General features: G+C 40.4%; 1 protein-coding gene across 6 annotated transcripts in view; it reads left to right on the top strand.

Annotated features, from left to right (window-relative positions):
• Window positions 1–1,933: 1,933 nt before the first annotated feature.
• Fam135a (family with sequence similarity 135 member A) overlaps window positions 1,934–15,668 on the top strand; it is a 77,216-nt gene continuing 63,481 nt past the window's right edge. For 4 of the 6 annotated variants that reach the window (XM_051152969.1, XM_051152967.1, XM_051152968.1 and 1 more), the window contains exons 1-2: window positions 1,934–2,212; window positions 3,564–3,652. The gene's annotated coding sequence lies outside the window, so the exon portion shown is untranslated. The remainder of the gene's footprint in view (window positions 2,213–3,563; window positions 3,653–15,668) is intronic. The other 2 variants (XM_051152966.1, XM_051152965.1) reach the window with 2 other exon arrangements.

The following is a 15,668-nucleotide window of genomic DNA, read 5'->3' as shown; positions in this document are numbered from 1 at the left end:
AGCAAATGCTTTGTCACCCAGAAAAGCCAAATAATCTGCATTGCTACCCCGAAGTAACTGTTTGCACCTTTTCACACTGTAGCAAAAAGCTACTTTGCAGTTTAATCAATTATGTGGTATCAGGAGTTTCTTGGTGATATATTATTAAAGACTTTGGCATATGCATTATAAAACTGCATTTATTTTTATATAGATTCCAATCTTCTCCTTTAATACAATCACTAAGATCAAGCAGTAAAGTCTTCTCAACAGCTAGGGGCAAGTAACATTATCAGCTTAAAAAGGGAGGAAGGAAGGAAGGAAGGAAGGAAGGAAGGAAGGAAGGAAGGAAGGAAGGAAGGAATTCATACATTTATTGAGACAGGGCATCACTCTGTAGCCCAGGCTGGCTCCAGGCTGTCTAGAGCAGCAATTGTAGTAGAGAACTTCGAAATACAGTTGTTTTAACTGGCAGATTGGCATAGCCACTGTCTTATTCCATGCTTTCCCTAGAAAGACCACAGCCAGTAAGTAATATATTTGCCCTTTGGACTTGTAGCTGCCATACCAATAAAAGAAGTGCTACACTTAAACTTTGCTTTACTCAGACTCATATTTGCTGTTGAAGAAAGACGGCTTCCAAAAATAATGTGCCGTTGTGTACTGAGGGCACCCATCTTAGTACCTGTGACTGTCTATAGAACAAAAGAGTGACTACACCACAGGAGTCATTTATGCATATGTTAATAGATGGGTTATCATAGGATAACTGAGGCCTTTCAATCCTGTTTAAAATCTGTCCAAAAACAGAAAAGAAAAAAAAAGCCAATGGTTAAACCATATTTAACACTTGTTTTCAAAGGACCTAAGGTACAAAGCAACAGCACCACTGCCAAGTGAACAGGAAGGTTTCATTCATCTTTTTTTTTTTTTTAAATATTTATTTCTTTTAGTGTATTGGTGTTTTGCCTGCACATATGTCTGTGTTAGGGTATCAGATCCCCTGGAGCTGGAGTTACAGAAACTTGTAAGCTGCCCTGTGGGTGCTGAGAATTAAACCAGCATCCTCTGGAAGAGCAGCCAGTGCTCTTAACCGCTGAGCCATCTCTCCAGCCCTGGTTTCGTTCGTCTTTATTGTAGTAAAATAGATACAATATTTATCATTTTAACCGCAGAGATCAGTGGCATCACATCCACTCACATTACATACAACCGTCGCCACTCTGTCTCCCCAGTTTTGTTTTTTTTTCCTTCTTCACAAACTGTGTGTTATAGTTCGGCGGGAAATTTACGGTTGTTGACGTAATTCTCATCAACTTTGCTTTAGTCACACACAGAGGCTTTACCCGCTATAAAACGTTCTGTTGGGACATCGGGAAAACAGGAGAAAGAAGGTGAGCAATGAAGGACTGGTTTTACACGAGCTTCTATTTAGATGTCATCGATCAAGAAGCTAATGGATCAGCACGCACGCATAGCCACACCATGAAAAGGACCCCGAAGGGCGACTGCTGGTGAGCAGCACCGACCCTCAGCAGCTTCCTTGCCCATTGGCCTAACAGAGGCGCAGGGGCCAAGTGCGGCCATGGCTGCAAGGAGAGAGAAGTGAAGGAGAAAGGATGACTTCAAGAGACAGCTCTACAGCCTTCAACTGCCCTTTCCGGCCTCTTCTGGCCTCCTTTAACTCTTGACCACAGGTCCAAACTATCCCTCAACCTCCCAACCCGCCCGGGCTCGCGCTTTCTACTGACGCAAACCTCCGGTTCTCGCGGGATCTCGGGAGCGCGAGCCGGGAAAGGAGAACAAATCTTGAAATCTCGGTTGGCGCCGGCGCGGGCACAGCTGCTGCCACTCCAGGGGGGCGGGGCGCGGAGCCCGAAGAGGGCGGGGCCTGTCCTCGGAGAGGGCGGGACGTTGCTGGAGGGGGTTGGGGGAGGGGAGAGCGGCAGGGGCGGGGCCGCGAGCCAGGACCTGTTGAACGCAGGTACCGCTCGCCGGCCGTGCTCCCTCCGGACCGAGGCGACTGCGCATGCTCGCCGGCGGCGCAGGGCCGGGAGCCGAGCGCCGGTGACGAACCGACTCCCGGCTTGCGGTGGTTGCGTTTGCTGCGATGGCGCTGTGAGTGGGCCCGGGGCGGGATGGTGCTGACCTGGGTAAGGACGCCTTCCAGCTGGACGCAGAGCTCCTCCTCCTCCACCGCACAGGCGCGAGCGGAGGCCGCGCGGGTTGAGAGGTGAGCCCCTCACTGCCCGCGCGCGACCCGCGCCGGGTCCCTCTTCCCCGGGGCCGGACAGGAAGCGGCCTCCTCGCCTCGTCCGGCTCTCACGCCCTGGCCTCAGCCGGCTTGCCCGGCGGTCGGAGCCTCTTCTGGGCCCCGCTGAAGGTCGGCGGGGACGCGAGGGGCGCGGCGCGCAGGCGGGTGCTCCCAACCAGCCCTTCCCGCACAGCGCGCCCGGTGTCCAGCCGGCCCTTCGTGCCGCTCATCCCCGCCGCCCGGCCCCTCGACCCTCATTCGCTTTCACCCGCGCCCGCGTCCGCTCTGGCCCTGGTAGACCCTCGACGTTGGTCCTGCTCCGCGCTGTTTGCTTCCCTCGACTGTGCATCTCCAGTCGCAAATCTCTTGGCCGTCGCTAACCAGTTTTTTATCAGTGTTAATACTATTTTCCTCTTTTGGCACTTACTTCATCCTAGCTCTTTTGTTAGTTATTCACTTGTGAGAGGGTGGGTTTTTGGCTTTTGGGGCTTGTTTTGTTGTTTCGAGTGAGCATCCCTGTGTTCCACCTTGCCTTCAGAGGCCCTCACTTTCTTACCTCTCTCTTGGTACCCTGCTCCTTTGCTTCTGTCCGGTGGCACTTAACCTACACACTCAACGGATTTCTATTCTCTAATATTGGTTTTTCTTTTTCTTTTTTTTATTATCCACAAAACTTTTTCCTATGTGTATGGATGGAGCCTTTTCATTTAGTCCATTTGTTTTACTTTTTATTACATCCCTGAAGAATTGTAACACACTCTCTTCTGCTTTCTACGTACATTAAGGATATGTCCAGTATCCCTAGCGTAGCTTCCACAGCCGTCAGTTTCTTCGCCTTTCTTCACCAGAAATTACCATCTAAAGAATAGCAGTTCACTTTATTGAATCTTTAAGAATTACACATACCAGTCATGTTGTGAGAAACAGACTGGCCATTTATAAAGACTTAAGATTTACCAACGATTGATGCTCCAGTAAATAATAGTTGTCTAGGAACAAATCTGAAATGTAACAAAACTTACATAAAATGTATTGATTTGGTGTTTTACATTCAGGATTATGGTTGGTTACATCATTTTGAATTTGTTCTATTTAATAAATGCATACAGTTTCTGCTAACAAGAATAGGATAGCTGTGCTCACCAAGGAAGAACAAAGGAGAACAGAATTATTAGTTTTTTGAATTGGGCAAAAGAACTTAATAAAATACATTTGGGAATTTTTCTTCCCTTTACTTCTACCCAGGTCTAATTTAAATGAAACTTCTGTATCATATTCTGGAGGCATCTGCTGATACAATTATTTTCAGTAAAGTTTGCCTTTATTCTAGGGTTGAAGACCAACTGGATTATGTATTTCATTCTGGAATCTCAAAGCAGCCTACAAATAATAAGTTCTTCCTTATGTTATATATGCCAGGTAGGAATTACATTTTTCTATTTCTGTTTTAAGAAGAAAGATACCAAGGCAGGGGGGAGACGGTGTACTTTCTTGTTCAAAGTAACTTACAAGTGAAAAGCAGAAGGACTTGGTGTTATTAAGCCACATTTCTCTTAGAGGAGCTAGCAATCCATAAGGATGACGTGAGTAATTCTTCCTACATTTAACATTTTAAATGCATTTTCAAATGCAAATAAATCACTGCTGTTTCTCAAAGGTACTTGCTCTTCTCTAAAAGCGGGTCCTTTTATTTGTAGGGGATTACACATTAGGAAGTCACCATCTACAAATTCTTAATATTATAGTGAGCTACTTTTATTTTCTCTGAGATGAAATAAGGGTTCTGTATTAAACAGCAGGCTTAGGACTAAATGTCAAAAGATTTGAACCCATAGTATAACTCAGTGGTAGTTTGAAGAAGCCACTTAACTTCTACCTCAGTGTCTCCACCTGTAAAATTTAGTAATAATGCTGACAACCCAGTAATCTGTCTGTAGTCAACTCTCATCATTTAAACATGCTTACGGCCACCACAGACAAAAATTACCATGTAAATACATAATTTTTGTTTAATTATAGACTGGTAACAATAAAGGTGACTACTTAAAACCCTTAAAAATCAAGCTAAACAGTTTGATACCTTTTTTTTTAATTTTCATATTTCTACAACAGCCAGTAGAATACTAGTGGACTATGGTCCAGCTTAGTTTAGTTAATGTTCAGACACAATGAGCAGGCGTTGGATCATTCAGTATGTAAAGCAGACAAGCACTTTGTTGCCAGGAGTTGATATTGAAAGGAGCGATAAGAGTTCTAACTAGTGACTCTCTAGTTTTCTGTTGTCTTTGTGTTGTTCCCTTTAATTTCTGTAAACTATAGCCCCTTGAGATGTACGTGTCATGAGGGATTGTTTAAGAGATATGAAAGGCAAAGATTTCCTTTGCTTTGAATTGAGGTATTGAGGAAAAAACCACTTAGTGAACTTTGTCATGTGTACATGTGTTTATTTAAGTAAGTGAGTGGAGATAGAGCGTAGAGATTTAAAGTGAGTAGGGCCAGCTTGTTCTGAGTGTCGGGAAGAAGGCTGAGGCATGAATAGGAACCAGGTGCAGAGTTGGGATCTAGAGAGCAGTCTTACTGGGTCCAGAGGCTTTCAGGAAAGCTACAGGCACGTGTTGTTAGGCGTGCATGTTTTCAGGAGTTTAGTGAGGCACCTCCACAGTGGTTGCATATTTTAAGGACTGGCAGTTTTTAACATGTACCTACATGTTTAGTTATCATGTGCATACTAGATATAAAAATTAACCTCTTTAGACATATAAAGGTGCCAGGTATCTCCTGCTCAGATACCCTCTTATATAGTTCTTGTTTTTATGAAACCAACTTTGTGAATTATCTATCAACCAAGAAACCGTTCTGAGAAAATTATAGTGTATTGTTCCAATCATAGTACAGAAAGTATTTCTAAAATATTTTGTGAATATAGAAACCTGAGTTTGACCAGATTCAGTTGGTTCTTTTTGGTTTGTTTGTTTTGAGACAAGGTTTCTCTGTGTAGCTTTGGCTGTCCTGAACTCGCTATGTAGACCTGGCTGGCCTCAAACTCACAGCGATCCACCTGCCTTTGCCCCTGACTGCTGGGAGTACAGGTGTGGGCCACCGTGCCCGGCACAGTTGGTTCTTAATGGGCATGTAGACAATTTATGTTGTCTCACTCACACGTCCTTTACCAGCAGTTAATTTAGGCTGACCTAAAATTGGTGTTCCTTTGTTAATTCCCTTGAGCGTGTCTGTAAAGAATGTAAATACATCGTAGTTGTTTTTAGAACAGGGGTGACTACCACATGTGATCATTGATGTGCTGAATCTGCCAGTCAGTTATACCTTTGAAATAAATGTTGCTCCCCTTCATGTATAAGTAACAAAGTCAAGGATTATCACCATCACAGTGTTAGGCCATGGAGATCTATGAACCCCCAACTGTCACTTTTGTCCTTTGGAATTGAGAGCTCCAGATTTTCAGACTCTTCTCATCTTTATGACCTAAAAGTAGTCCCCTATTCGGGTGGACAAGGTTAGAATGCAGGCTTTCACCAGCTCATTTATGTAAAATTTGTAACTACTTTGCCACCATATAGTAATATGGGCTTGAAATAGCCCTCATATGGGTGAGCCAGGGAAGTGTTAAAAGTTAAATCAGGAGAAAAAATTCTATTGAGTTTCTGAATGAAATCTTCAGTTGGTCGTCCGTCGCCCCTCCTCCCCCCACCCCCTGTGCCTTGACAAAGGTCTTCAGTATATTTTAATTTTGAGTTAATTATTCTCCATTTAAAGTCCTTTGTCATAAATGATTTTTTTTTCAGGTTGTACACTTGAAAAAGTAATTGTAACTAATTTTACTTGATCTGTATTATTTGGAATAGCTATTTTCCTGAATGGAATACTATTTAAAATTTTTTTTACAAAAATCACACTGTCAGGTATTTATTGAGCATCATGCACCAAATACCATGTTTAGTGCTTTTGTGTATATTACCTTTTAAGCATTATTTTTCCAGATAGGGATATTAAAATTATTCCCTTTGAGAAAATAGGTTCAAGTCTGAATTAAATCCAGGTCTGATATCAAAGTTGCTAGTAGAATAACAACTTCAAGGAAGTATAGGATGTCAAGACAACAGTATTTCTTACAATATTTTTTTAAGTTTTGGTTCTTTTTGTTGAGAATATAAATGTATATATACATATATTTTTTTCAATCACTGTTGAGTAGATCCTGGAACTAGACATTAGAGGATCACTGGTTCCATAGGCTTTTATAACTTTGGCCCTTCTGAAGTCCTAAAAGTTTATAATAGAGTGACATGTTCAAAGGCATTCTATCCTGTGGCATTGGCAGCACTGTTTTTACATTAATATATCCTTTAAAAGTTCCAATGAATTGCTTTTAATAAATCCAGTATTCCTATTGTCCAAATAAGAATGGAGGTTGGGTTTTTTTCACTATCACATGGAAAGTTTTTTGTTCACTCAATTCTCATGTACCGAAGAAAACCTGGAAAAACTCTCAGAACAGCGCATGCTTCCTACTGTATTGTTTGTTTCTAATTTGCTGCCCTTTTTTATGCCATCGATAGAGTTTTCTAATATCAACAGTGTTCCTTTTGTTGATTTTTTAAAAGAGTGTCAGCTCTGATATTAGTAATAATGCAAGTCCTTTTTAGTAGTCAACTGTTTAAACACAAGCTTTAAAGAAACCAGAAAAGACAGTCTCTTCAAAGTATGCTTTTGTTTGTGTGGGTGTGAGAAATTTCAAGGATTTCATAGAGAATACTGTTGGTTACATGGGAGAATGAATATGGTTAATTCATTAAGTGTAATTTTCCCCAGTAGTTGCATTCTGACTTTTCCTCTGGTGGGCACAGTTATCTATCTATGGCTTCATGATCACTAACTGTGTCTTACAGTGCTGTGCGGATTTTAGAGGTTCGCAAGTGTAAATACAGGCACTGGGGCTGAACACATTTTAGTTCTTAGTCTTTTTTCAATATTTCCTTTCTGTGTAACCTTGGAATAGCTACAAAACCTTTTGTGTAACTTGTGAGTAACTAGAAACCTTAATTTCCAGACTTACAGGAAAAATAAATAGCATAATTAAAACTCCCAGCGTAGGAGTTGCTGCACCAAAGTGTAAGTTCCTGTATTTGCTTCTATTTTACTTTGCTGTTTGGTCTATATTTGGAATCATCGGCGGAGAACAAAGCTTTCCAGAAACACACGTCTGTCAAGTTACTCTTCTTTTTCCTCTCAAAAGTCTGTCCTCTCTCCCCTCCCCAAAGAAGAGAGTCTGGTTCTCTATTTTTATATTTTCTGTTATTCATGTAATGTGCAAATGGCTGCTAAAATGCTAAGTTCAGAGTATACTTTGATAAATGAGGAATGGCAACAAATTTTCCTAGATATATGCTTTTCTTTGTTGATGTGTTCTCTTTTAAACAATTCCCATCAGCTGTGCTTCACTGTGAGTCACCTTGTTAATGAATGGCATTACTGCAGAGGGTGTTTCCACACAAATAGTTCTGAGTAAATTTAGAAAAGGTTAAAAGCTGTCTGGTGGTGGTGATCCTTAGAGGCTGGTTCTTGCCAGGTGACTGGGCCGTTGAGCGCAGGCTGTGATGGAGTACCAAGCATGGTTAGCTCTTGCAAGAAGCTTAGAAAGATGGGTAGGGTGTCATGGCCTCAGCCAACCAGAAAAGGAGCTGCATATAAACCTAAGAAATAAGACTTGCTCAGATATTCAGAATCAGCCAGCCACTCTATACTTAATCACATGACCAGAATTTACACCCGATAGCAGACTTGATACAAAGACAAAAAATCCAGATGTCACCAGCTGATTATTTTCACTATATACGCTGTGGTTTATGACTTGATCAAGATTAGCTCAAAGCAGCTATGTAAATTTAGAGTTCTAACTTAGGAAACCTAATCATTCCTTCCACCAGGAGGACCATCTTCCTACTGCTTAGTGAGCTGTAAACACCATTATTAAAAAGAACATTCTAAAGACTTCTAAGGTTCCTCCTGTTGAAGGCTTCCTGTTTATTTCTTTAAAGAAACCCACTTTTGACATGGATTTTTATATGCTATTAGATAGCATATTCTATATCCTATTAGATGCATTGAGATAGCCCCTTTTAGCCTCATTAGAAAATTTCTCTATCAATTTCTAATTAATATACTTAAATTTAACTATGCATTTTAGATATTCTTCCTTTTGTTGGTTGCAATTTCTAGGAGTCAGTCTCAGTTCTCAGTTATGTATTAGAATGTGAGTGAATCTGCTGTTCCTTCATTTGATGTCAGTTTCCATGTCTGTTACACTGTGAGCCTCTCACAAGAGTGAATATGAACATCTAATACCAGTATGGCTCCTTAAAAGCAAGCTTAGCTATTTTAGATAGTATTTATCTGGAAAAAAAATGAACTTTCCCACTGGAGGAAAAAGTAATCTGATTTTATGAGAAAATGACATATTACATGCTAACAAGGACCCTTTCAAGGAGGTCTTTTTCTGTAGGTGGTATCATTTGGGTATCATGGTTTGGACTAGCACTATTACAGGTTCTGATCAGTTTCTAAATTACAAGTAGAATGTTGCCTCCACCATTAGTGGAAGGTGGCCTCTGTATTCTGGGCCTTAGTAAACAGAACATCCCAATGGCATCTGTGATCCAACAGTGGAAGAGTTAAGGCTGCTCCTTAATTTCTGTGACAGCAATTAATTTTCATGGTCTCCAGTCCATCTTGAGGAACCTCTGAGTTCTGCCTTGCTCTTTCAGGTGCTTCCACATGCATAGTACTCTAAAACACTAACGGGCTTCTGAGTTGGGAGTGTTTCAGGATCAGCATGGATAATGTAGGAGCATTTCTTGCACCTTCCTAAATTCCATCCCTTGGCAGTTGTTGGTGCTAATAACTGTTTCAACTGCTCTGATGGGAAGTTGGTATTTTGGTTTCTTAAAAGCTATGCACGGCAGCACTGTGTCGTATGTTAGTACTACTTCTGGGGCAGTTAGTGTATACACACTAGCCTGTTAAAGTTATTTTTATATAACTGTTTCTCAGTTTGTCTCTTAACCCAGCTATTACACAAATAATTGTGAGTCTTTTATATTTGTTTAATATAAATACTAAACACACAACATTGTGTTACACAACACAGTAATGAGTAGTTGTTACTCTGTTCTTAACCCTCTAAGCTAATTTGGTTTCCTCCCAACAACATCCCAGAGATACTTGTACTTTGTAGCTTTTCCTGCTCCAGCTCCTCCCTTGATGTCACCTGGACCTCTCCTGTGGCTGAACCCCTTCCTCCTCTACAAATTCCTCCTCCCCTGGCTGGCAGGAACTCCAGCCCTATATTCTCCCCTGCTCAGTCATCGTCAGTAAGCTGCTTTATTGGCATATCAGGGGGCAGTTGGGGGGCAGTGTTTATACAACATTAAGACAAACAATTCTCAGACCAAGGATTGTAACCAGATGCAGCGGGGGAGGGGGTACAGAAATCACCATTTGAATGATAGAGTAACCTTATGCCTACACTAGCCACTTAAAGACACAGCTTAGTGTGAGTGACTGATATACAGTAGAAGTTTGTGACGGCATATCATTTAGAGTTTTCTAGTAAGCATATATTGTAAGCACAAGTGAAATTAGTTTTGAGCAGCTGGTGAGATGGCTCAGCACTTGAATTCACTTGCTCCTAGTATGATGACCTGAAACCCACACAGGAGCAGGAAAGAATCTACTCTTGCGAGTTCTACTCTGACCTTCTCATGCATGGCATCACTGTGTGCCCTGCATGTTAAATAAATAAAAATACTGAAGAAAGTGGAGGAAACAAGTAAAATTAATTTTAATCCAAATACTCTCTTGAGATATTTCGGTATGTAAGTTCTAGGGAGATAGTTTGGTGCTTAAGAGTTCTTGCTACTCTTGCAGAGATCTAGTGTTTGCTTGTCAGCACCATATCAGGCAGCTCACAGCCTGTAGGGAATCTGGCCCCTGTGGGCACCCATACACAAGTACCCATATATACCATAAATCAAAAGTTTTAACTATATTGTGCTGGATAGTTTTATGTCACCTTGACACAAGCCAGAGTTATTTGAAAGAAGGAAACCTCAACTGAGAAAGCACCTTCATAAGATCCAGTTGTATGGTATTTCCTAGTTAGTAATTGATGGGGGAGGATCCGGACCATTGCCGGTGAGGTCATCCCTGGGTGGTGGGCCTGGGTTTTGTAAGAAAGCAGGCTGAGCAATCCATAGGAAGCAAGCCAGTAAGCAGCACCCCTCCATGGCCTCTTCATCAGATCCTGCCTCAGCTTCCTGTCCTGTGTGAGTTCCTGTCCTGACTTCCTTCAGTGATGAACAGTGATGTGGAAGTGTAAGCCAAGTAAATCCCTTCCTCCCCAACTTGCTTTTTGGTCATAGAAATCCTTAACTAAGACATATGTCAATATAAAAATGAGATATTTATAAGATTTCTATATTAAGTCTTTGAAATTCATTATATTTAAGTATACTCTTTTTTTGTTTTGGGAGACAGAGCTCACTGTGTATCCCTGGCAGGCCTGGAACTACCTATGTAAACAAGGCTGGCCCCAAACTCACAGAGATCTGCCTCTGTCTCCTGAGTGCTAGGATTAAAGGTGTATACCACCATGCCCAAGCCTAATATTTTTAATACTCTACATATAATGTTTAAGACTGTCAGCACAGTAAAGCTGTGCTTAGTGGGGAAATATTTTACATGGCTTTCATGTTAGATTGAAACTAAATTAAGAAATAATTTCTTCAGTCATACTAAGACATTGTTTTGTTGTGATCTTCATGTTGGACATAGCATTTCAGAAAGAACTAAAATGACTTTCATATTTATCACTTGATTTTTTTTTTTTTTTCCTTTGAGAGATATCTAGCTTTTCCAGAGGCATTAGAAAGTATTTTTTTCTCCCTGCTTATCAGCTTTGCTTGGCAGGGGTGGGGACATCCCTTCTTGTTTTCAAAAGGGCTTTTCAGCATAGATTTCTCACTGGGCATCAGAGTCATCTCCGTGTCTGGACTGAGATTTGGAGATTGCTTAGCTAAACTATCTGTTAATGACTTAGGAAATGTTGCCGAATGGATTCCTCTATGATTTGCCTCTAGATTACTGAGTTTTATATTGTTTGCCAGAGCCAGAAGAATAAACCTTTTAGTCTCAGATAAGTCAGCTGATTCTGGTAGTGTCAGAGGCCAGGGTTAAATTGGTGGGCTTTGAGCCAGCCCTAGACTGTTCAAAAGGCTGTTGAAGCTTGTGGCTTATAGTGACTACAGAAAGGTGCTTGACTGGGGAACACCTTATGCATAATTGTGGTAAAAGGAAAGAAGTCCTTTCGGATAATTTTGTTAGTTCTTAAGAAAAGGCAGACCAGAACTTTTCATGTGAATGGTGTAAAAATCTGTATAAATTAGAAATTAATGTTAGTCCATAGAGTGAATTTGCACTTCTTGAATTTGTTTTTGCAGTGCACAATTTTTGGTCTTTCTCCCTCCACCCCCCCCCCCGCCCCCCCACTTTTTAAAAACTGAGTTGCCAGCATTTAAAAGTAAAATTTCACTTCTGGAGAAAAAAAATGGCTTCCAGCTTACTCTTTCGAATTTTGAGCCATCAGTAGTGATGGCCACAAAGGGTAAACTGATGATCACAGAAAATGTTTGATTCTTCTTGCAGAGAACCAAAGGGTGAAACCAGGCAACATTTGCTTAGCATCCCATAGATGGAAAAAGACTAGTTTGTTCCAAAAGAATCACAAATGTGCTCACTAACTCCGATAGTCCTAAATTGTTTTTCTTCTTTCACCCCTTTACCTTTTCCTTAAGTTCTTTTTTCCTCTAAGCAATTCATAAAAGTAAAAACATCTTTTTTCCCCCTGAGGGCGACAGTGACAGTAACAGTGATTTATAAGCATCGTTTATGTGTTTGTACATATATGTATATATATTTCTTTTTAAGGTTGTTCAATGAAAAGGAAAGGATTTAAGAAAAAGAGACAGGTTAAGAAAAGGAGATAGGGACACGGTGGCACATGCCTGTGATCCTAGCACTTGGGATGGAGAGGCAGGCAGATCTCTGTGAGTTCGAGGTTAGCCTGGTCTACAAAGCAAGTGCAGGACAGCCAAGGCTATACAGGAAAACCCTGTCTCAAAAAAACAAAAACAAAAACAAAATTTTTTAATTTAAAAAATGAAAAGAAAAAACAAGAAAAGGAAAGGAGACAGAAACATTATAGCAAAAAGCATAGCGGGGTATAGGAACTGGAGTAGAGGAAACTTCTGAACATACAATAGTAAAGGAATTTATTCATCAGTGCCTGTTTTCAACATATCCATTTCATAGTTCCTTTATTTTCAATTCAATTATTTCATTATTGGTTTATTTTAGATAGTAGAAAATAATCATTTCTATTGAAATAATTAATGTTAATATCTTAAATATTTCCGAAAATTAAATTTGATTCCTTCTTTGTGTCTAGGCAGAAGTGTATGAACCAGTAAACAAGAGTAACCAGATTTTCCCTTTTTACAGAGGTTCATACTTTAGATATGATAAAGGGTAATAAGGCTGTATTTGGTAGCTCATGCTTACAGTTGAGTAATTGGAGGAGGAAGTAGAAGTTCAAGACCAGCCTGGGCTGTGTAGCGACACAGTTTTTAGAAGGTAGTGGTTAAAGTCTTCAATATTTTAAAGGGTCGTAAGTGCTTAGGAAACAAGTAGGGTGCGGCAGAAGCAGAGTTAGCACAGTAGATAATGTGGCCAGGCCTAAGTGAGAGGGTGGTATTTGAGTCTATCCCAAGAGAAGGTAAAGGAGTGAGTCATGTTCGTAGCTGGATGGCAGAGTGCTCCAGAAAAAGGTGAATATACAGCTTGGGGCCCATCTAGTAGTATGTGGGAGCAGTAGACATGAATTAAGTATGACTAGAGTGGGCAGACTGCTAAGAGATGAGGTTAGAGACGTTATGAAAGATCCATGTACAAGGCTCTAGATCAAGTGCATTGACTATATCAAAGAATCATAAGATGAAGGATTAGCAGTGTCTAAGCAGCTAAGACACTCTGAAATCCAGAATCCTTCCTTTCTTTTACCCGTCTTTTAAAGACTGTTTTGTCCTAATCTGGGTGATCAAAACTAGATCACTGTCAAGAAAGTATTCCTGCCCAGAAAAATGAAGGAAGGTGAAGTTCCAGGCAAAAAATTTCCTCTTAAACCAGTTAGACAGTTGTTGCATGCGTAACTTCAGTTTATCCATGAGCGCAGTCAGTTGGCCACATTCCATGGGTAGGATAACTTGGCAACGAGAGAGATTGAAAAATACAGTCTCAGGCTGGGTGACCATTTGGCTTGGAGAGGAGAAAAGAAATGACATGTGGTATCTGCTACGGTAGCCATCCAGATATCATGTGTAACCTGTGAACAACATGTGACCTCCCTTTCTCTAAAGAAAAGCAAAACTAAACACCACCAAAACAAAATAAGAGCCCTCTGTGTGACATTAATCCTAGATCACTGAGAAATCTGCAGTCCAGTTGCCTAGAAATAAAACACCTGTCTGCTCCACCTCCATCCCTGCTATAGTTGCCAGGATTTCTTAACGAAGTCAGAAATGGAATAGTAAAAAGTCTCCTATTTGGAAAAACAAACAGTGGGAAACCCTTTCTAGCTGAGAGCAGCGCTGGACTTGAATGGTGAGGACACCACGCTCCGGCATTTCTGATTCCTGGTCTGAATACCTGTGTTCATTGCATTAGGAGGCCTCTAGTTGCCATCTGGATGCTTCTTCCTTATGTCAGCCCCTACAGAGCCACTTTAAAGCCCACGCTGAAAGGCTGTCTGCTTTGGAAGATACACCCTCCTATAGCTTCCTGCTATTGCAGATTCTGTACCTTACAAGTTACAAAGTCACAGGCTTTTGCAGGTTATTTGTTTGACAAATACTATTCTGTAATAAAAAAAAAAAGACTTTTATGATTTTTCTATTCTATTTTCTGTGACAGTGACTCACTAAACTTCTTTTGTGGATGTGGTTCATGTGCTTGCCCTTTCTCTTTATTCCTATTTCATTTAATAGCCTTACTTCAGTGAGAGTCAACTTTTATCTCCCATTTTAGTGACCATTGTTTTAAAACCACACGTAGTAACAGGCATTGGTAGGGTTGCAGTACCCTTAAACTAATCGTAACTTGTATGTCAAGAATTTTTAGAATTCCTTCAAGAAAGGCGCTAACCCTGATTTGGTGTATTGGCGTACTTGGCTGGAAGTCCCTAGCTTCCGCCCTTTTATTTCCTTCCATCTTTGCTTACAAACTAGCCAAATTAAGCACAGCCAAGAGCCACCAGCATGGCCAGTGTTGTGATTCTTTTCAACTACTTTTCTGGGGCTCTATATTTAGAGGGACACTTAGCTCTAGAGGTTATTGTAGACTTTTTTATCCATTGTTTTTGCTCTAAGTAAGAGACTTTTTCAGTATCTTAGTAGTATGTGTCCTTGTTCCTTGGTATGTAACTACTAAACTAATGCCATATATTTTAGTATGCTGTTGCAACTATACCCTATTTCCCATAATAAATCCTTTTTTAAAAAAAGATCTATCTATCTATCTATCTATCTATCTTGTGTGCATTGGTGTTTTGCCTGTATATGAGGGTGTATAATTGCTTAGAATTTAAGTTACAGACAGTTGTAGGCTGCCATGTGGGTGCTAGGACTTGAACTCTGCTCCTCTGGAAGAGTAGCCAGTGCTCTTAACCACTGAGCCATCTTTCCAGCCCCATATTAAATTACGTACAAAAGACAAGCCCAATTATTGTAACAGGATCCCTAAAATAGATCAAAGTTTCTCTGTCATCCCTGTAATACTAGGCCTACTTATGTTTGAGTTGAGATGGGTGCTCTCTATGTACTTTAAAGGGGATGAAGACATAAGGAGACAACATCTTGGGCTGAAGTCCTAAAGCTTTAATGTTATTGTTGTACTATATTATATGTGTTCACTGCTTGTCTTGTGATTACTGAGCTCACTGGCATCCAGAACCAAGCTTATTTCTATGAAATGTGGAGTCTTTTGTCTAAAGATGCATTGATTTAATTTATATTAATTTTTATTATAATTGATGAGATTACGAAAGTAGCAGCCTTAGGACTTGGCACAGTCTACACCGTTATGACAGAAGGAAAAAAAAAGTGAAGAATGGACATGATTCTCATTTTATAGTTTTTAGAACCTTACATAGTTATATTAAAGTCAGAAGTTCTTTTCATCCAAATACTTAAAATGAAAGAAAAACTAGAGCAGTCAGGCAACCTTTTATCATTATTTTAAATAGTATATTTTATACATACATGTCTGTATAAAATAAATGAAATTTCAAAGATCACTGCTTAGTTAT

This window comes from Acomys russatus, chromosome 11 (assembly GCF_903995435.1).
Source record: "Acomys russatus chromosome 11, mAcoRus1.1, whole genome shotgun sequence".
In the NCBI taxonomy this organism is placed as follows: Eukaryota; Metazoa; Chordata; class Mammalia; order Rodentia; family Muridae; genus Acomys; species Acomys russatus.
This window is presented reverse-complemented; position numbering and strand designations above follow the sequence as displayed.